This window comes from Taudactylus pleione, unplaced genomic scaffold (assembly GCF_031769625.1).
Source record: "Taudactylus pleione unplaced genomic scaffold, aTauple2 ptg000228l, whole genome shotgun sequence".
Lineage (NCBI taxonomy): Eukaryota > Metazoa > Chordata > Amphibia > Anura > Myobatrachidae > Taudactylus > Taudactylus pleione.
The window spans coordinates 2611057-2633185 of NW_028284630.1; the positions used below are offsets into that span (position 1 = coordinate 2611057).

Here is a 22129-nt window from a genome sequence, read left to right on the forward strand (position 1 = left end):
CTATGTGCAAGTGTAATCGCAAACCATTTGCTGTGCGTGTGCAGCACGGCTTTCGTGCATGCAAAATGACTACAAATCGCTCAATCTTCGTAAATATCAGCATTGCGTAAATGTTAGAATTAGGCCCAAGTACTTAACTCTATTGCACAGCCAAATTATTTTAATAACTATTCTTGCTACGCAGAATATGACACTCATGGGTGTTGTAAAAGAATGTAAAATGGTTGTGAGAGAACGTAAAATGGTTGTAAAAGAATGTAAAAAGGTTGTGAGAGAATGTACAATGGTTGTGTGAGAATGTAAAAAGGTTTTAAAAGAATGTAAAAGGTTGTGAGAGAATGTATAATGGTTGTGTGAGAATGTAAAAAGGTTTTAAAAGAATGTAAAAAGGTTGTGAGAGAATGTACAATGGTTGTGTGAGAATGTAAAATGGTTATGAGAGAATGTAAAATGGTTGTAAAAGAATGTAAAATGGTTGTGAGAGAATGTACAATGGTTGTGTGAGAATGTAAAATGGTTGTGAGAGAATGTACAACGGTTGTGTGAGAATGTTAAAAGGTTGTAAAAGAATGTAAAAAGGTTGTGAGAGAATGTACAATGGTTGTGTGAGAATGTAAAAAGGTTGTAAAAGAATGTAAAAAGGTTGTGAGAGAATGTACAATGGTTGTGTGAGAATGTACAATGGTTGTGTGAGAATGTAAAATGGTTGTGTGAGAATGTAAAATGGTTGTGTGAGAATGTAAAATGGTTGTGAGAGAATGTAAAATGGTTGTAATAGAAAGTAAAAAGGAAAGTTTTGCTTCTCCATAGAACCTTTTTCAAGACCTTGAAAGAAACAATAATGGTGTTAAATCAAACCTTTTATGTAAATATTTTGTACACATTTGCATAAGTGCTAAACATACAATGGTTCAGCTCTCAAAGAGTAATATAGTGGGCATGTGTACTGTACATTTTGCTCACCTCTCCCTGCTTTACAGTTGTCCCTTCCTTCCTTAGTCTCCCTCTGAGGAAAAAGACTGAAGCTTGGCATTGACTGTCATTGAGTTATTTGTATTCATTAACCTCTGCACTTAATGCTTTTCCCTTGCTCACTGTGCTTCACTTGCTGTCACCCTTTTCAGAGACGTGCACAAACTATACTGTAAAATTCAGATTGCTGCTTTGTACAGCAATCATTGGGAGAAGTTTGAAAGGGGAGGGAATATTCACTGCAGTATGTGATTAATTGTAAGAAGCCCTCTAGGGCACTAAACACCCCACGTAATCCATGTTCTCTCGCCAATCACTGTCACTAGTTATAGCGACATAGTGTTTAGTCATCAAATAAATTCCCCATATTCTATACCTTAATACGTATTATTTAATTACATAAACTTGTTTACTTTTAATATGGTGAAAGAGATGCTATTTATTGCAACATTCAAAAACGTTTAGAGTTGACTGTTGTTTAAAGAAATGTGAGTTATTAATCTAAAAACAGAATTTACAGAAATAAGTTGTATTATATTTTTCTTAACTTCAGTTGCCTATTGTTTTATATTATAAATTACATTTAGGAAAAATTAGTTTTGTTGAAAAACATTTGTCTTCATTCTGTCATGTCATTTAGAAGAAAGTGAGTATAGAACAAAGGACCTGATTCAGAGACGCATGCAAAACCCCTTTGGGCTGCGATTCCGTACACATCGGTTATTCTAATGTTGCAGCTGCAGGAATTTGTACTGGGATGCCCACTAGTGTCATCTCACATCCACCACCTGCGCGCAAAGACACACCATAGATTGCGCATCGGTTTTGCCATCGATCTTCTGAGCAATCCTATGGTCTCTCAGAATATCTGTCGCAAGTAAGTTGCTGGAGTCTTTACCACTGCATACAAATTTGCATTCACATGCTAAGACAAGCCTCTAAAACATCTTGACATGCCTGCATTTTCTGCGCCCAAGTCCTCACTGCAACCACCATCGGTAATCTAACTTGGCGCATCCACAGTGCGACTCATACGCATGTGCAATAGAAAGGAAACTCTCTGATCTGCAAACATCGGCTTTGTGTGCACTTTTGAATCAGACCCAAAGTGTGTAGTGTGTCATTATAACAATCATAATTGACATCTGGAGTGTTTTGGAGGTGCCCTGTCAGAAAACGGGGGAGGCACAATTAACTAAATTATCGGAGCTATACCTAATTTTGGATAATCCCCAGATGGATGCAGCTGCAGGGTATATGTGCCCCTAGGGTCTATTTACTAAGCAGTGTTAGGAGACAGTGAAAATATAATAAGGTGCCAGCCAATCAGCTACCAACTGTCATCTCACAGGCTGTGCTTGAAAAATGACAGTTGGGAGCTGATTTGCTGGCACCTTATCACTTTCTTATCACTTTTCACTCTGTCTCCTAACACTGCTTAGTAAATAGACCCCTCAGTATGGATTGTAGGTATAAAAATAAAGGGCTTTTAGTCACTTTCTGATGTAAAGTCTAAAATGAGATGCTCTTCCAAATAAGATACCTAAGTGTGGTCATATTTCAGCAAATGAGCTATTGTTGAGCTATTGTTGAGCTATTGTTATGTTATATTATATACATAATATGTCTGGCTCAAACTTAAATAAAATATATTAAATCTATATTTATCAATTGTGTTAATTGATACATGTGTATACAATGGTAAAAAATTTATACTTTATTAGAGTACGTTAAAAATGTTGCTTATGTTTTATATGAATGCATGCTAGAACTTGTGTTCTAAGATAATCATTTTGGTTAGCTAGGGACACATAACAATTTTTATTTCATATAAACAAGCATTTACTGTAACACTATACGTTTCCAGAATCAGTTTGACAGGAGCCTCACATCACTAATCTGTGCTGTTAGAGGATCCTGTTCCTTTCCTTCAGCTTTCAGTGTGTTTCATGATTAGCTCCAGATCTCCCTCTTCACACCATGACACTGACCCTGTCATCTACAACCCTATCCTGAATAATCACACAAGCAGATAAGTCGCAAGATCATCACTTTCCATTCCTGAAATTATCTATGCTACTATGAGCATTCTGATTATCAGAGACAACATAACCCTAATAATTGTCAAAATACATAAAAACATTCAAAAGAACTATAGACAAAGGTGCAATTGTTGCATTTCAAAAAGTCTTTTTTCCAGCAAGATGCCATTTTTTATACGTCATTGATTAGTGTATATGATCAGGTACACTTATGTTTGGCCCAATTTGTTATTTCAGGAACCAATTACCATAAATCTACATTTTATAACTCAGTTGTATTCCCAAAAATCATGCTTTGTCTTTTATTTAAAACTTTTTTAGATCTATAAGGAAATACTTACTAAAGGTCGATATTAATTGATTTAGATCAATTTTAATTTTTAATCAATTTTTAATCAATCACATTTACTAACACTTAAAAAAAAAATTATGTTAGCCAATGCGTGATTTAGCCCCAGAAACACAACATTGATTTAGGGCCTGATTCAGAGATGATTATAAGAAAGAGCCTGACGCTAATGATGTATTAAAATAAAAGATTAAATCATCATAAGAGTAAAACAATCAAGTGAGCAGCAAAGGATCAGTGTGCTTGTGGTTGCACATAGACAAACACCTATAGACCAGGTGTTATACAATAACAACAGAAAGACCACCATTGCGCTAAATTAAAAAGTATAAGCTAGTATAGGAAATATCATAGATTCAAAATTATAAACACATTTATTTTCACATGTACATTAAAATATATTTAATTGACCGGTCAACAAACAGCAAAATTTAGTACTAAAATAGCACATACAAAACCATCTCTAAATAGTATCGCTAACAATTAATATGTTAGAAAACAACTTAAACTCTGGATCCAAATGTTATTAATATAGTTGTAGGAGGTGGATAATTATAAAAAAATTGATTAAATAAAATAATAATAATAACGGATGTTTGCTGTGTCCTCACTGAAAAACTTGTGGCAATTTATAGAAAGTGTCCTTCTCTTTGATTGGTATAGAGAATATTTTATCTTCATTCTAAATAGACTATAGCCACAATCAATTGAGGACAAGTGTCTGGTATATATTTCCGAGCAGTCCGTATTAAGGGACCTGTGCCGATATGTTAGTAGGTCTCCTCTTTGAGGGATCCGCTTATTCCCTCTGAGTTAATCGAAGGAAAAAAAGGATGGGGGAGGGAGATGTAGTTACTTCAGACAGGTCTTCCAAGCTCGTACCTGTCAGGTCAGAGTGTCCTTATTAGGCAGCAGTGTTGTCTCTGCCTCAACCCCGCTTTTGGCAGATCCCGTTAAGCAGTAGAGTGAGCGTCCTTAACTCCAGAGCTCCCAGCACCAGCGGCACACAAGTAGCTGTCACAGACTTAGTCCTAGGGTCCACAGAAAACCCAGACGCGTTTTGCACCATCAGTGGGGGCTTTTTCAATTGATTGCGGCTATAGTCTGTTTAGACTGAAGATAAAATACTCTCTATACCATTCACAGAGAAGGACACTTTCTATAAATTGCCACAAGTTTTTCAAGTGGACACAGCAAACATCCGTTATTATTATTGTTTTATTTATACCATTTTTTTATAATTATCCACCTCCTACAACTATATTGACCACTCGCCTGGCATAGACGTAAGCTTCTGTCCACACCAGGCCGTTCTTTATCTATACTGGACGTAAAATTTTGTCCAGACAGATAAACATGAGGGCGGCTGCAGGAAGAGAATCTTCACGAAGCTGCTGCTCTCAGAAGGACCTTCCGGTCCCTCTGCTTGCCAGAACCCTCTCCCCCTCTGTCTGCTGTGCTTCCGATCACTGCTGATTGGTCAGCAAAGCAGTACCCCCTACCCAGCGCCTGCAAAACTGAGAAGCCGCTGGGAAAAGGTAAATTAACTTCACCCCTCACTTCCCTTACGTACCTGACTACCTGGTGCCTGGATCTGGCCTCAAATTGAATGTCATGATGGTCACGATGTTTCTGATATTTCCGATGTTCTGATGGTGGTTCCGATGTTCTGGTATTTGAAAAAAAACATTTTTTTTTTTAAATCTTAAAAAAAATAATCTTTTTTTTTTTTGATGAAACCATTTTGGATAAGTTAAAATGGATGTTCCTCACCTAATGCACTAAAAAATAAAACCCGACAATATTGGAGCGGTTTTTAGAAAAAAAAATTGTCAGTTAAGTGGTTAACAACATTTGGATCCAGAGTATAAATTGGTTTTCTAACATATTAATTGCTATCCATACTATTTAGAGATGGTTTTGTATGTGCTATTTTAGTACTAAATTTTGTTGTTTGTTAACCGGCCAATGAAATATATTTTAATGTACATATGATAATAAATGTGTTTATAATTTTGAATCTATGATATTTCCTATACTAGCTTATATTTTTTTATTTAGTGCAAGGGTGTTCTTTCTGATTCAGAGATGGACAGAATTGCAGAGCTGCACACAAGCAGCTGTGCTATCCCGTCCATCTCACATGCAAATGCAGCAGGAGGTGTCTTTAGGAAACAGACAACTCCTTGAGGTCGCAGCCTGGGACCACCATTGGATGAATTGTGACCATCAGTCGTGATTGCTGTCCCTTTGGCCAGGCTGTAGTAGCTGAAGCTTGCTGCAGCATGACCGGGTTCTGGTGGCTTGTGAGGCCAGGAAGTCTACATCCATGGCTGTAGACCATGGCCTTAACATTCCCAGAAAACAGGGGCGACATGACCCCGCCCCCACACTGCCCCCCAAACATGACTGCCTGTCAGTCAGACAGATGCTTGCGGGAACTCCATGTAGTAATGCAGGACCTATTCTGTACATAAACAGAATGGGTCCTGCGCACGGGCACAGTAGAAAACATTGGAGATGTGTGCTAACCATCGGCTTAGCATACATCTCTGAATCAGGCCCCTAGATCTATTTGAAATCGATAAAAATCGTCTGACATCAAAATTTAGCAAATTAACCACTTGGTTTTTGATCCATTAGGAAAAAGTATGTACTACTCACAATATGAATAGACAATTAACAAAAAACAACTGCTCTCTAACCTACACTGGGCCTGATTCAGAGATGCATGCTATGCCGATATTTATGTAAATTGAGCGATTGTTTGCCAATGTGCATGCATGTAATTTGCACTGAGCATGTGCTACTATTGTTTTGCGAATATGCTCCCATAGAGGATTCATCTGCAAAGTGAGTGACAGGTAGCCAGTGTTCATGGGAGGTAACATCGGGTGGTAAGGCAAACTCAGACATGTCTGACTGTTTAAACACCATTTCATGAGCGGCCACAAATTACGATCTCCTTCGCAGCATGAGAGCTCTCTGCGTGTAGAGAGAGACGCTCTGTTACTCCCCAATCTGCATTGATGTTACCTATGTTTATGCTGGTGCGTGACATCGGACAAATATGAGAAGGCAGCAGTGAGAGTTTATATGCTCGGGTAAGCTTTGGAGACATTAGCATATTTTTACAGATTAGCGTATGTCTCTGAAGCAGGGCCACTGTCTAGTTTATACCTTCAGCTCACAGGCCCCAATGATACCTTAAGGGCCACAAGCCCAATCCACAGCTTATCATCTTCCTTCCACGGTCACTAGTTTCCATGCTCTTTCTACAACAAAACACTCACTTCAGCACTAGACAATGAAGCACTGACCACCACATATACTGAAGCTTATTCAACACTTAACAGTTGTACATTACACAGACCTGTCGCAAAAAAAAGTGCTCCCATAGTTTTGAGTTCCACTGTAGAAAGTTTATTTCCAATGCAGACTTTGGCCCTCATTCAGAGCCACTCGCTAGCGGCAGTACGCTCGTTCCGAGCGATGTTCGCACATCTGCGCATGCGTACGGTTTTTAGTACGCATGCGCGAACCAGTCAGTGCGGCCGAAAATCATTTGTATGCAATATAGCGAGTGCCTGCTATTTTGAGTGACAGAATGAGGCGTATGTGGGTGGTAACAGGGGAAGGTGCTTGAAAACGGGGAGTGGAGATCCGTTCGCAGGCGTGCTTAAAGGTCAAAACGGGCGTTTTAAGGGAGTGCATAATTAATACAGCAGCGTCATTGACCACGTCACTTGTTTTTTTTTAACTCAGAACTGCTCGCAAAATAGCGGTTGAAAACACCAACCACAAGAATAGCGAGCAGTTCATACGCTGTACGATGTACTCGATTAATCTAATAAATAGCGGACATGACGTATGGTGCGTGCGGCCAGGGGGCGTTTTTATCAAATAAACGAGCGTATGTTTTGCTCGCTCGTTCAGACTTAGAGGTGTGAACAGACTGCAATTTGCGAACGGATCATTTGAATAGCCACCCCTTGTTTTTGAACGAACGACCGCAAATAGCGAACGGCTCTGAATCAGGCCCTTTCTCCACTATAAATTCATCCTTTCATCTTACAATACTGCCACTTCACTTCTCTAATATCCACACTGTCTTCTACCCCCAAACCTCTATGTCACCTTCAGCTCACAGGCCCCAATGATACCTTGAGGGCCACATGTCCAATCCACAGCTTATCATCTTCCTTCCAAGGTCACTAGTTTCCTCATTTCTAACACCACTATTTTCTTAGGCTCTTAAACCCAGTGCCCTGGTAACACACTTGACTCTGCCCTCCGCCTAATTCTTTAAACACTTTTATTAGTCCGCCATCACTAGAAATATATCTACAATTTGCCCTCTTATCTCCAAAAATGCTACAAAAACTCTTATCCATTCTCTCTTAGATGTCTATGTGTTAAGCCTTGGATAGAGATAAAGTCAACGAAGATAAATTGACAGCCAATCAGCTCCTAACTGCTATGTCACAGGCTGTGTTTTAAAAATGATAGTTAGCAGTTGGTTGGCTGGTACCTTATCTCTGTTGACTTTATCTCCATCCAAGGCTTAGTAAATAGACCCCATAATCTCCAGCCTTGACTACTGCAACCTTCTTCTATCTAGTATTCCCGGCACTCACAAACCCCCCTTTATTTCATGTTATATGCTGCTGTAGTAAACTTTCTCTCTTGTTGCTCCACATCTGGTACACCAATCTGCAAATCCCTGCTTTCACTCCATGGCTTTCCAAAATCCATTTGAATTTATTCACTGCTATTTACAAAGTCTTCGATAACACTGACACTTCATCCTTTTAAAATCTCATCTGATTCTCACCTTGTTAGATCTACCTCTCACCAGTGCCTCCCTTCATCTCTGGTATCCAACTTTCCCTCCTGCCTATGACAGTTATCCTGTGACACTACTTCAAACCTTTCAACTGTCTCTGAAAAACAATCTCTGTATTAAAGCTTAACCTCCTCCCACCTTTACTACTGACACGAATGCACTGATACAATTGTCCTAATCTCCCCTGTGAGCTATACTTGCTCCTCTTGTTTCAGCGTTCCAAAAAGAATGAAAGCTCTCTCATAAAATTGACCCTTTCTTTTCATATCTGCATTGATTTTGTCTACCTTTGTATGTCTCTATTTTAGGTATATACTGTTTTCCACACAGTCCGGTAGAGTGGAGCACTGGGTTATCTTATAACAAAAAATTAAAATAATAATGATACATTTTTCTCCCTCTCTACATTATGGTGTTTTACTAGATCCATAGGCAAATACATGGGGGGGGGGGGTTCTGGTTGCCTGGATCCCCCCCTCCCCAGCCCACACCATGACCACAATAGAAATAGTAATATAATAGAATTTTACTAGTGATGCATGTTCTTCTCAGTATCATAAATGAAATGATTAGCACCACCTGTGGATCTTTTAACACGTGTCAGCCAGTCAGAAAATACACCTGTGCACCAACCAAATAGGAGATCTGAAAAACATGCACTGTTAGGGGTGCACTGCTATAGACCATCAATAGGGTTAATTATTAATACTGTATAAGAATACACTATACAGTGCATTAGGAGACTAATATGTACATATATGTCCAGAGCAGTGCTAGGTTCTTCTGCTGCTCTCCCGGACATGCTCCAATGCTCTGGAATGGAGCCCACATCTGAAATAAAGAACCTTCATCTCAGACAAGATGGCCCTACTGCTGCATCTACTGGCTTACTGTGATCACTGGTCCTGTATATGCTGGAATTATGACACACAATACACTCTTCATGATGCATATTAAAGCTGGATAAGTGCTAATTATGCCCTCTTCATGAACTGGCCACACTCACTGTAAAAGCAAGAATTTGGAAACCCCCCTCTAGAAATCCTGTGTTTGCCACTGAGATCAACCATAATCCTTCAGGAACAGCAGTGCACCTCTTGCTGGAGTATTATTATTCAGTGACCATTTATCTTGTTGTTGGTGAGAATCCATCTACTAACAGTAAAAGCAAAGTATACAATAATTGACTATATTTCGAACTCTGTATTGCTCTATTTGTGACATTATGGACAGGATGCACTATTCTCAAAAATGCAGTCAAACCTCAGAATCATGCAGTTTTCATTCTCAATATACCTAAAACTGGTGCAGAGCGCATATCAGAATTATCAGATGTGGCCCAACAGTATTGCAGTCTCCATAGAATGCTATGGGGCTGCGATGGTCGCAGTACTTCACCAGGTCGTAAACCAGGACAAGAAAATATTGTCAGGACAGCTGGGTTTTGCAGAGCTGTCCTGACAAGAAGAAAATGGTGCATACCAGCGGAAGATCTCTCAGGTAAGTAGGCGATGATGTCCATTAATGATTGCATTATAAATGCGATCATTAATAATACATCTCGTTCTAAGTCTTTTTCCGTATCGCCCTATACTACAGAATACTCATATCTATTTTTGTTATTTTTTACCACTACTCCTTTTTTAATTGGCATATCTGACAGATGTGTCCTCACTTCCTGGGTGTCCATACTCCAAATGGCGCAAGATGCCAAGAGCAACAGAGACTCTCCGAGAGGAGTGGTGTAGCAGATTTTTCTTTAAATTCTGCACCTTATATGCTTTGTAGATGTAACAAAAAGCCAATCACAGTGCACTAGAGATACTAGTCTGCACAGGCATTGTTTTTTTTCACGTACAAAGTTGTAGATGAAGCACAAAGGAACCTATTGTGAGGAAAAGCCACAAATGCTGACATTAACCCTTGTTACACAGATTCAAATTCAGTCGCACAGATGTGCAAATGTTGCACACTCCATTGATCAGTGTACTCTAGCAATGTAGTTTTGTTGCTTCTATGTATTTTAAATATGCAGAAAAGAAAGATGCACATCTTCAGCAAAAAAGACGTTTGCCAGGGCTGAGTCACAAGGGGCCCTGGTACGCCAAGAGGGACTATTTGGTGCTACTGAAGCAACAGTGACAAAGGACACATCAGACCCAGCTGTGATTCCAGTAAATGAATAGAGGAGACAGGCTCATCAGGCATTCTAGCACACCTGCTAACATTTTGGTTTGAAAACTGGGAAAAATTAGTCCATGTCCCAGATTCAAGCAAACCATGTCCAATAAGCCCACACCAAGCTCTAATCAGCTCTTGGATGTTGAGTGAGGTCATGACCATTTTCTAATAGACAACAACCCTTTAGTAGTATTCTAATATCGTGAGAAAAATATATAACCACATAACCTCAACGAAAGAGGAATTAAAGAAAAGTAATGACAGTTACATTGTACATGTAACACCCAAGTGGTCATTAACCATATTAAACTGCAGTAAAAATTACACATATGTTACTTAGCAACCAGAGGTAGGCTATACAGGTTTTTTGTTTCACTAAAAAAAGGCAGGATAATTGATTGACTGGATATTCTGCAGGCAAAACCTGCATTTTCCTTCATGTTGACTATAGTACCAAAACAAATTGGAACTTCTGCACATAATTTTATTTAAAAAGGGTATATGACTTAGCAGGTACTGGAATACCCTGAGAAGAGATGGTGACATTTGTCAATTTATTAAAAAAAAAAAACAGATTCATTTATCATCGGGCCAACAATATAAAAAGTTCAATATTAAGGAATGTTACATCTTGCCTTAACAAAATCACTCAAAGCTCCATGACCTCAAAAGGGTTTTATAAGTGTGGGATTTGTCAATTGTGTAAAAACTGTAGAACTAGTCAGCCTAAACTTACAGAATGTGCTTAACATGCCAATGGAAAGAGACATAAAATCAAACATTTCATTACATGTAATAGCAAGAATGTGGTTTACGTATTACAATGCTGTTGCAATAAGCAGTACATAGGTAGAACCTCCCGTAACCTAAAGGACAGTCTGAGTGAACAAGTCCGAAATATCAGGAAGGGCCTTTTAACACACAGTGATTCTGCTAATTTTAACACTTTCCATAATAATGATCCGACACAGATTATTTCTTTTTGTGGTATTCTGCAAGTTCTTCCAGGATGGCGAAGAAATGATGAGGAAGAAAGACTAGCCAAAGCTGAGATGAAATCCATTTTTGAGTTAAGGACTCTTGAACCCATTAAATTTTGAAATGAAGTGGTTTCTACCTTAAATATTTCTTTATTATTTTATCCAGTATCTATATACTAACTTAATGTGAGCCTTTTTTATGTGACATAGAAGTTTTTAGACCTTTTCCATTTATTGCTGTTCATCTATAATTTATTTATGGATTATTTTTTTTTACTTATTTTTAGATATTATATTATACTCTATCTTCTTATATGAGATACTGTATATAGGGAATTTCCCCTTTTTTATGAATTTATTTATATTATACAAATCACATTTTTATAGTATCATATATTTATAGATTTAAATTATTAATTTAGTCCATCATAGACTATATACGCGATATCAAATTATCTACTTATTAAATAGCTAATTATATACAATATATGCAATATTGAGAACTCGCATAGAAATAGACCACCAATTTCCCTCTATATTTTAACTTATACTAACGAGACACGTGTCAAAAATTAGACACTAGATTATCCACACGTCTCTCTCATCACTATTGCCAGAAGAGTTTTGCGTTCCAGCTGGTGGAACGCAAACACATATGCTTTCCCATCTAAAGACCGGTTAATTCCACCACAAGTGTTTGCATTCCAGCTCGTGGAACGCAAACCAACGCTGATCTATTTCATCTATCCGCAAGTATTTTATACATTATTATTAGTATATTTGAAAAGATAAGCCCATAAACACTGCAATATACTCACAGATTTATAAGTTGTCCTTTTTTTTGGTTAGTTTTACAGGCTAATTATTATAGTCTCCACCCCCACCAATAGGAGAAACCCTAAGGGTTTATAAGACAGAGCAGGGGGAATTTGTAGCATGTCTTGACAAAGACCACTTTTTGGTTGAAATGCGTTGGCTAGCTTTGGGGATTAATAGTATTTCCTATGGACTATATCTTATGACCACAAGGATCCCCTCATAAGGTAGATACTGAACTTTTCTCAACCACTTGTCTGGAAAAGTTGTTGAACTTTGTAACATCTTGTATCCACCTTTTTGTTTGGGGAGCCAGGAACCATAAGGTTTTTAAAAATAAGATTGGATTTTGCTTGATTTTTTTATTGAATAAATATCAACTTTTGAATTTATATTGGACGTTGCTGAGGAACTTTTGTTTAAAGATACCGCGATAGGAGAATATATATACGTTCTGTGAATATGGTATGCTTGCCGATAAAGATACCTTTGCATATTTGATTGCATCAATGCCAGAGTGAGTGGGGTACACCCCTTTTACCACTCTATTGCACTGGGCGGTATGATTTATATAATTAATAACATACACCGGACCACATTCAAGGATGTATATTATTTTGAGCCTACATCTCATCTCCCGTTCTCTTCTCATTTTGGTGGTGTGGGACTAAGGAAGTGTCTATTCACCAAAACTTACTGGACTAATACCACACAAATATTGTTCTTTCATCCTTTGTTTTCTATATGATCCATGTCTTGGAGTGAGAGAAGGAGCCTTTGGAGATTTAAAGATCATTCCGAGTCCCGAGATCTATACTATCCCAGTGGATTCAAGTACTGTATCACATTGCACTTACATACTGTAGTCCAGAGTTTTTTGAGAGCAAATAAGCTGTACAGTATTTATACGATTATTTGGGGGTTGTGTATAAGTGCAGTTCAACATGTGAAACAAGCACTCCATAGTATGATGTAATATGTGCAACAGTATTGTAATGAAGGAAACTATTTACCAAGACCCTGTGTTGGATATTTATAGTTATTAGAAAATGCTTTTTCAGGGAATAAGTAATGGGTTAAGAATATACAGCTGTTCTGCAGCAATGAAAAAAGAGACTTGTCTGGGCCATGAAGCACAGCCAGTGGACTACTGAAGCTGGAAGAAGGTTGTATGGACCAATGAGTCAAAATTTAAAATTGCAGGGTTTTTATAGGCCTTAGAGTAGCCAAAAGGATGGTTCCTCAGTGTGAGGGGATAATTTACAATTTGCCACCTCCCAGCATGTTTAACCCCAAATTTTGAAATGGCAATGTTTTTATTAAAAGCACTGTCCTTTTATATTTCAGGGTTAAATATGCAGAGAAGAGATGGCTTTTACAAGTAACTGCTTTTATAAATAAACACCTGTGACACAAACTGTCAAAGATGGCGGAAGAAATTAAATGGTCTGGGGCTCTTTTGCATATGGTGACTGTCCAAAAGGGAAATTAAATGGTCTGGGGCTCTTTTGCATAGGGTGACTGGCCAAAAGGGATACCACAGCATATCACTGCACCATGCAATACCCTCTAATGTACTCCTATATGGACAAGTCTCCAGGATATGTCAGAACTATCTTCAATGAACAATCTGGTAGACTTTAAATAATGGAATGGCCAGCACAGACCTAAACCCCCTTCAAGCTGGTTTCGGATGAGCTGGACATAAGTGTCTAAGTAAAGCATGGAAAAAAAACCTCAGGCGCTTCTTATAAAATGTTCAATTTAGACCAGCTGCTGCTCTCGCACAATTTATGGGACACTGAATCCCAAAAGGCAAAGTACAAACATAAGAAGAGCAAAGAGAGTGAGTGTAAATGGAATGAATATTTAAATCAATAAAACACCAAAGAGAAATTAATATAAATGTAATATGCATAAAAATGACATATGCACATAAGTTGGCCAAATACACAAATTGTTTAAATTAAAAACTATAATAAAAAGGCAAGCACGTGAATATCTTAGTCCATAAATAAATGGGTAATTATTTGTTAGTCCCAAAAAGCCATGCAGTGTTAAGACCAATAGTATGGCAACTTGAATAATGTCTTTAAAGGAAGACGCAATGTAGCTTTCGAATATGTGTAATATGTGCCATCATGTGGAAGTGATTGCAGTTTTGAAACAATATTTGTAAATTCTCCATAATAAATACAATATAACTGGCATGTCTCAAGAGAGACACTCCGTATAATGAGGCTTAGATGCGCAAATCAAGCCTTGATTACCCTGTCCTGATACTATGTAAAGGAATCAAGGACAGGACAGTACACACACATTGTGAAGTTCGTCCAACTTTGGGATCATTGAATGCCTGCATATCTCTGCTGATCAGAAAAGGAGCAGTACAAATTGTGAGTTACACCAAACTGAATAAAATCCTATATGAACAATTTTTCAACTGGATTGAGTTATTTGGTGTCTAAAGCTTTGCACATACAGATAGTGATAAATCATTCACTGTGTGTAGATTTTGTGGGTACTTTCAATGTATTGCCAAAGCTCAAATAAATTATGGTTTATTGAATTCTTTGGAGAACACACACTTATTCATTGGGAATACTGGGTGGTCTATATATACAAGGCAATGAGACTTGAAGACATGTACATGTGGACAAGACAATTATATTTTATATAAATACTAGCTGATATACCCGGTTTCACCAAGGTAGACCTTAGATATTTTCATTTCCTTTATACAATCTTAACTTAACTTATATTTTTAGTTTTGCAATGGTCCCTAGATAGGTCCTTTGTAAATCATAGCCTCCTCACGGGGTGATGTTCAGCACCAAGACTCTCCTAGAGCTCACCATTGTGGTAAACCTCAAAGGCGAGCTCGAACAGCTGCCCAGTCACTACCAGATTGCATAACCCACCATAAGTAAAGGGACATGTCAAGGAGGTACTCAGCGGAGCTGGTATATTTGTCCTCCTTGCTATCATGGGACATGATGGGGATCTCCCACTTGTCTACCATGTGCCTCACAATTAGTTTACGCACCTCCCTAACCATTAGCTGAGTATCATACATGAGATAGGAGAGGGACTGAAAAATGCAGGCTCTGTCTCCTGTGATTGGGACAATGGTGTGAGACACCATCTCCCCTTTAACATTCAAAATCTCAATTGCCATGTTCAAGAAAATGAAAATCCAAATACAATGCAAGTGAAGTATCCAAATGGAAAAAACCTAGTCAAAGAGTTAAGTCCTCAGCAGGGGTCACTCCAGAGGTGGGGCTGCAACGCAGTCCATTATTCAAATCGGGGAGCCACAACTGTCACCCAAAATGCTGACAAACATCACTGACAGTTGGTGTGGCTCCCCTATTTGAATATTGGACTGTGCTGCAGAACCACCTCTCAGGCCTCCACTTGACCCAGACAATGAGCTTACAGTCCCACAGTACTTGGGACATGTTGTTTTGTCATATAATTACCTCGGTCAAAAGGAAACATTTTACCACTTTTCACCCCCTTAATGGGTCACATTTCTAGAAAGCCCTGCTTAGTGGGTGCTTACATCATGGAACGAATATCCTCCCCAAATTTCATGTTTCTAGGTCAAGGGGTTTGGGCAGGGTGTTGATGAGTCAGTCAGGACGTTGCACAGGGGGAGTAAACATTTTAGCTCTTTTCACACTCTTTAAGGGTCGAATTTTGAAAAATATCTGCTTAGTGGGTGCTTACATCATGGAAGGTATATTCTCCCAAAATTACATGTTTCTAGGTTGCAGGGTTTGGGCTGGGCATTGACGAGTCAGTAAGTCAGTCAGTCAGGACACTTATTTATATATATATGTGTATATATATATATATATATATATATATATAGTTATATATATATATTTATTTAATTATATATATATATATTTATATTTAATATTCATTTGCAGAGCCTTAACAATGGGAGTGTGAGCCAGGCCTGGAGTATTGCACCCTCACTGCCCCAGTAGCACCTGTACATGGCTTGCAGGGTGGTTGGAATTACACCCTCAGGCCTGGAAAACCACCAAAGAGCTGGCTAGTGCGTCCTTACAATGCTACGGGCACTCAGCTTCTTCCTGGTGTATTGTCTCCCTGCTATGTTCCTGTCCATATATAAGATACATGTCTATTTAGATAGATAGATAGATAGATAGATAGATAGATAGATAGATAGATAGATAGATAGATAGATAGATAGATAGATAGATAGATAGATATGTGTATTACAGTATATATGGACAGGGTCACAGCAGGGTGTTAATTTCTCATCTATTATTTGGGTACTAGGCAATATGTTGTTTGTATAGCTGATGAATGATATATTGTTCAGTCCATTTGGCAGTGTGTATAAACAATATATCTGTGAAAGAGATCTTTCACAATCTTATTGCGTCAGCCGTGCTGAATGGCAGATGCGATATATTGTATATCTGAAAAATATATATTTCACAGCTAACATGGACCGACTGATCCATATGCTTGACACAGGCAGTGGAAATAATAATGACAACGTAGCTTGTTCTTCAGGCCAGACATATCGGGTGGCCGATTGGTACAGTGAAAGTGAAAATAAAACAGAAACTACACATTTATAACTTGCGAAAAGGAGTTAATCTGGCAACTTTGTAACAGTATATATGTTCATATTGTTTGGGTTGCAGGGAACAGCAATGGAAATGAAAGACAAAATAAATAGGAAATGGAAAAAAACTAGATTAACACTGGTGGGTTTATAAGGTATAAAGGGGAAATTTCTCTATACAATGGAGATGCAGACATTTGTAGGAATGAACTAATATTTATGCAGCCTATCAAATCACTAGAAACATCACTGAGGCACTTCATGACAAATATTCATGAGCTATCGATTCTAAGTGAATTGATTGGCTGAATTTACTGTGTGTTAGGTGTACTATAATTCATGCTGTAGAGTTCCATTGAATTTTGTGCAGATGGGTCAATTAAACCATAGGAGTTCTGGTTACAGCTTCTCACTCCAGCTTAAATGCTTAATCACATAAACGTTTGATCCGACATACAGGGTACAATTTTAGGCACTTTAAAAAAATAAAATAACAAAATAAATGCGAATGAGCCCATAAATATATTTTTAGTGCAGAAAAAACACTTACAGTGAATCAATTTCTAAACCCACACACCAAATGGAAGTGCAACCAGTTGGAGAGATAATAAGGGCACCTAGTGGACATTAGTTCACATTTTGAGGGCCTTCTGTGTTGTAATTAATTCACAAATCTATATACTGCATAGTGCCCAACATATTGAAATGTTTGGGAATATTACTTTACTCCTTGCCCATATCATAGACATAGTTAGTGGCAACACACATATTGGTGTTGCTCAGAGCAACCCTATATTTGTGTTGCCACTAACTATGTCTATGGTATCTCATGCACACTTGGACCTGTTTGTCTGAAATACAGTACTGTACAGCATTACTATGCAGCTGAACGCATGACTAAATTCCTTGTTATTTCACAATTAGCAAACCTGTCAACATTTTCTTTGATAGGTTTATGTGCAGGCTCGGTTTTACTCGGATTTACTCGGTTCTTATCGCCACTTTACCGCAAATTCGGATTTATTATATTGGCTATCCAAAACACATGATAGGCGATAGCCAATAAAATGCCGTTTAAAGATCCGAGTAAATCCGAGTAAAACCGAACCCGCTCACCCCTAGTTTAAACACAAGAAGTCTAATGTGCATAGGAAAACACCCATTCTAACCTGCTTTATCTCGGATATGTGTGGTGATTGTGAGTATGTGTGTGTATATTTTATGTTTAGATGTTGTTTTAAAAAATAAACATCCTATTGCTGAGTTATAAATACCCTATTGCTGCGTTAGGACGTGTCATTTTGGCCGCTGTCTGTAATAGGCATGGCAGCTACAGTATTCCATTTTAATGGGCCATCATGAGAAATATCATGCTTAAAAATGGAGGCAGGAAGCCTTGGAATCTCTGTAAAGCATCTGAAAAGAACTCTCATGCCAGTATATTAAAATGTACCTCCAGCTGCAAAATAATCAATTATTCAAGCTGCAAGCAATGTAAAACCTCTTTCACACTGTGCTACAATTCTGCAACAATATAATGTTATATGTTTTCATAAGATGCCGCTTCCTCTTCATCTGGTGCTCTTCTATCCATTATTTACATATGTATAAAATAATCGTTAGTTATGTCTGAATGTGTACACATTTTATAGTGGCAGACATTTAGCAATAAAGAACATAGTTTATTTAACTTGTTGATTAGGAAGCCTGTGAAAAAGGATGAAACTGGCTGCTAACTTTGGATTCTAGTGCATTCATACTGTACTGTACAGTACATTGCAATGTGCATTGCTGTTAAGGTTACTTGTTACTTGTACACACAATTAAAATGCACGATATGAACAATAATAAAATCTATCATATCGTTATCATTCATATTGTGCATTTTTTGGTGCCTCCAACCCATCAATGACCTGCGATTTGTGGGTACGTATAGATGATAACGATATCGTCCATCGCCTGTGCATACAGGCCAACCTGGTCGATATCGACCAGGTTACTATAGGGACCCGTGATCATTGATCGTGGCTTGTTGGCCATCGTTGGTGGGTTGGTGGGAGATCGTTAAATTATATCGCTATCGTTGGCGATCGTTCCGTGTGTATGCACCATTAAACTGGTCTGACCTTATGAGGAAATACAATGTGCTCTGCTTACAGACCTTGAGGAAACCATTTGCTCTGTGATGTCAAAAATAAATAAATCCTTACAGACGCTAAAATAACACAGCAATCAGTAGCAGTCATTTAATTCATTGCTACTGTACCAATGCAGCCAACATTATCCCAAAGGAATCCATGTTATTTTGAGCTGTCTTCATCTAATCACGTCTAATAATGCAGCCTCTCAAATTGTTCCAGGGATAACTATCATGTATAGAATGAGATATCACTTTGAATCACTCTGGCTATGGCAATGATTTCTGCTTAGATGTACTGTACTGTACTGTACATGTAACCTGTCAAGCTTGTGTTCTCAGTCAAGAGCATAACTACAGCATACCTGCCCTGAAAACAACCTCGTAACATCCTATTCCTTTTTCATGTTACTGGTTAATGGAAGAGAGCTAATAAAGACAAGGCAAACAAAAGTTCTTGAAGCACTTCCCCACCACCAATAACTCCTGTACACCTTTGCAGTGTCTATATCTGCCTTTATTATCAAATATCATTCATTCTACATAGGAGCTCAGGGGTATCTGCACTTTTCTGCCACTCACACACTTACGAAATATTGTAGAGAAACACACATGTTTCATAGCTATGCACACTGGGTCAATAATGAATGCAAGAGTACTGTATCAACCTGCTGGCAGAATTGTTTACACTGCAAAGGGCCTTTTTTTCCTCCTTTATAGTGTTCACTTTTCAGACTTCATGTGTTTATTGTGAATATTCAATTTTAATGCTGTTATTATTATTGTTGTTATTGTTTAGTAGTTTTTTGAGTTTAATGTAAACCGCTCATACAAGAGCAAATTATTGGAAAATAAAATAGTTTACAAAAAAAATAAAAAATGTTACTATATTAACGTCAATATATTTACGCGCACACATATAATTGTAGAAGGCTTGTCCCATCTCCAACATGCGCATACAGTAGGAGCCCAATGAGACAAACCAAGCTTCGCAGAAGAGGAGGACTCAGCTAGCCCCCAGGAATGGGGTACGTTTTTGAAGACAGGTCGAATCAGGGGAGTGAAGGAACGGACAGAGGGGCAGAGGCAGATGGAATGGAGAGGATTGGGTGTGTATTGAAATGAAGCAGTGCACAGAGAGAGGAATGGGACAAGAAGGCAGCAGTCAGAGTGGGTGGTGGAGTAGCAAAAATAGTTTAATTACTAGTATGTGAATATAGATAGTGGTTTGCTTGTTTAACTGTAAAACAACTTATTGCATGACTTCACAGTCCTGTAAGAGAAGGCAGCAGCTGTGGGTGGGCGAGGCCACTGTGTGGGTGTGACACTTGACTCCCCAATCACTGTGGACAGCAGTGATCGAGACACACTGAGAGAGAAGCTGTGAGCCACAGCTGCTCTGTTTACTTTGCACTGCAGTCAAGCTGCTCCACAGGCACTGGGTGGGGGTGCTGCTGGGCTGCCCAAACACTGTAGGCCACAATGATCATAACATACTGGGAGAGAAGCAGGGACGGACTGGGGCTGTAGATCAGCCCTGGCAGCCCACCCTTTGCACGCGCCTTAAGCACGCATGCTCGCAAAGGGTGCGTGGTTACATTTCAAGGAGACGCGCTGTGAGTCACGAGGGCCTTGCTTCACAGGAAAGCCCCGTCTCTTCCCGGCTGAGCAGAGCACATCGGCCCATCACTGTTGCCACCCCTTCCCTACCCCTGAGCCCATTCCGTGAACTCCAGCAGGGGGGTGGAGGGTGGGGACACCTCCGAAGTTCGGAAGGTGACTTCCGCCCTGTGCAGTTGCAGCTGCACTCCTCGAACTGGCCCTGAGGCCATCAGCCCTTCTGGCATTTGCCAGACGTGCCAGATGGCCAGTCCGGCCCTGGAGAGATGCCACAGCTACCGTGAGCTGTGGCTGCTCTGTTTACTTTGCATCACAGTCCAGCTGCTCTGTAGCTACCAGGTGGGGGTTATGTCGGGCTGCCCATTCATTGCAGGCCACAATGATTAAGACATACGGGGAGAGAAGCTGCATTTACCGTGAGCACAGCAGCTTTGATTACATTGCAGCCTCTGGGTTGGGGTACCACTGGATTGCCCGATCACTCTAGCCCGCAGTGATTGGGACACACTGGGAGTGGAGCCATGAGTGATAGAGTTGGAGATCCCTCTGAGGATGGCAGCTGCTGTAAGATTGTCTTCCGGCAGCTGACCAGTAGGCCTTTCTGACTAGTTGCATCAGATATGACCATGTCAGGGCAAGCCCAGCCTGTCATGGTCGCAATTGATGCAATCATGCCAGGCAAGTGGCTAATTTGCAAACTTTGGCACAAATGCAGTGTGAGGAGCATATATAAAAAACAGTGCAAGAGATTCAAGTGCATTTCTTTTTTGGCATGCAAGGAACATAAGGCTGCTTTTTAATGTAGCAAATAAATTCTCGTCAGCTTTGTTTTTACAATGAGATTTAGAATTATGCTAGGACAACTCCCTCCTCAACTTTAAGGGTAAAGCTGGGCATCCAGTACACAATTTTCTATGAGATATCTGTCCAATCTGGCTGGTTGGAATGAAAACCTGGTAATGTATGGAAGCAAATGACAGTCGATCATATGGTTTTAAACACTGAAAAAAGGACCAAAACAATTGTTCAAATTGGTTACATTTGTGTGTTTTAACCAATTTGTCTGAACAACCATTTGTGGCTATTTTCCAGTGTTAGTAAGCAAATGGACGATTGTCATTTGCTCCCATACATTACCAGGTTTTCATTCCAACCAGCCAGATTGTACAGATATCTGACAGAAAATTGTATAGTGGATGCCAAGCTTTAGATTTACTTAGCAGCAGCTTTGACCCCAAAAAGTTAACACAACAACAATATTAAATGCAAAAACAGGAGTTTTTCAAATGTAAAATTATTGGCATTTTAAAATCTGGGGTCAAAAGCAACGGCTTAGTCAATTTAGTCCTAAATCTTTCTGCACAATTTAAATCTGCCAAACCTGCAGTGCATATGGGAAAGGAGGGCCTTGGACTGCATACCCTAATTCTAAACATAGCGAGAGGTGCTACCATGCTAAGACTTGTAGTTCCACACAGAGGAAAGAAAAATTGCAAGTACACACTCCAAAAACTAAACACTGCCAATCAGAATATTTATAATAAACTCTGCAATATAACATAGAGTAAATTTGA

The 22129-nt window shown here is 39.0% G+C and overlaps 1 protein-coding gene across 5 annotated transcripts in view; it reads right to left on the minus strand.

Moving 5' to 3' along the window:
- The window catches only part of LOC148517060 (uncharacterized), a 67200-nt gene that overhangs the window by 33230 nt on the left and 11841 nt on the right, over positions 1-22129 (minus strand). Inside the window, exon 4 of one of the 5 annotated variants that reach the window (XR_015879332.1) lies at positions 4951-5032. The exons of the other annotated variants lie outside the window; for them this stretch is intronic. The gene's annotated coding sequence lies outside the window, so the exon portion shown is untranslated. Of the gene's footprint in view, positions 1-4950; positions 5033-22129 lie in introns of those variants that run through there. 5 annotated transcript variants of the gene reach the window in all.